Below are 1,516 nucleotides of genomic sequence, written 5' to 3'. Positions count from 1 at the left end.
AGCCGGAGGAGCAGGGGCCTTTGAATTATGGAGCAGCTTTCTTAGCCCCTCTCAGAAAGGCCCAGGTGCCCCAGCTAAATAATTCACCACCTCAGGAAGACCCAGTGGTTCCTGCCACAGCTGAAGTAGGTCAGGCATCGGCTTGGCCCTGGGTGGGGCGGTGGGTCTCAGAGCCGCTTCCCCACCGGCGCTAGGAGGGGCGGCAGGCTGGGAAGGCCTTGCTTGCTTGGCAAGTGCCTAGCTGGTCCAAATACTGCAGTGAGGCGAGGGGTACAAGGCAGGAAAAGCATCAACCCCCCTCCTCCCAGAGCCTCCCCCTGGAGCCCAGATAACCCACCCACCTGCCACCCAGTTACCTATAGGGCCAGCGCCTGGCCAGGCTCCTCCTCCCTCACAGCACAGTTCTCTCTTCACATGCAGGTACCAGCTGGGGCTGCAAATGTCACCCATGAGCCTTTAACAGCTAACACAGTCATCAGCAGAACACCTTAGATACAAGCTGCTCAGTGCAGGCCTGGGATTTAGGAGGGGGGGGTGCGGAGTGAGGCAGGGAGTGGAGAGGGACACCAGGGTCACCAAGGTGCAGGCGAGGAAGTGACCAGGGCTAGCCACTGCCACTTCAGCTTTGCTCAGAGCAAGGCTGGGAGGAAAGCCGGCAGGAGGGAGGCTCTAGGGCCTCTCCTGCCCTCCCTTTCTAGGCTGGCTTTGAGTCAGGCTTGGAAGGGCATGGGGGCTGGGGGTGGGGGCATAGATGTTAAAGACAAATAGCAAAGCCATCAGGTCAGTGCTCCAACCCTCCAGAAGGAGCTGGAAAGAACTTCAAACCACCATTTCACAGATGAGGAAACTGAGGCCCCAAATCACAAAAGGGAAGAGTCAGGGTCAGCTGCTGGCATCCTGACTGGGTCCAGGGCAGCCCAGGGTTTTAGCAGCATACCGTTTCCCTGACCTTCGTACTCATTTGCTCTGGCTCCCAGCAAAACCCATCTCAGGAATCAGAGCTGCAGCTGGGAGCCTACAGGGTGGGTGGTCTTAACCCTTTCCAGGCCAAACTCCTGGGTCCTCTGCTTCCCTCTAGCGCAGCCTCACATGACACACACCGAGGATACTACAGGCAGGAACCCAACCTCCCAAACCACAGTCCTTCTCTACTCAAGGGCCTGAAAAGGCCACAGGCCACAAGGTTAGGACAGCCAGATGACACCATCCAGAGAAAATGAAGGTCCCATTTAGGCGCTTACTCTGGGTGCAGGGAATCTCCGCCCCAATCCTCAGAACAGAAAACAAAGAATGAGTTAAACCCAGTCGGCCCCGCTGCACGGCCCTTGGCAGGTCACTTCCTCTCCAGCCTCAAGTCACACAAAAGAGGGCAGGAGGGAGAGGCCACGTGAGCTCTGAGGCCCGGGCCCACTTCACCTCCTTCCCCCTTTAACTCCCAACACCTGTCCTCTAGCTGTGCCCTCCCGACGGCAACCTACAACCCAAGGAAGCAAAGGTCGGAGAGCAGTTACTTTGG

This window comes from Balaenoptera musculus, chromosome 2, assembly GCF_009873245.2.
Source record: "Balaenoptera musculus isolate JJ_BM4_2016_0621 chromosome 2, mBalMus1.pri.v3, whole genome shotgun sequence".
In the NCBI taxonomy this organism is placed as follows: Eukaryota; Metazoa; Chordata; class Mammalia; order Artiodactyla; family Balaenopteridae; genus Balaenoptera; species Balaenoptera musculus.
Note: the sequence above shows the minus strand (reverse complement) of the source record.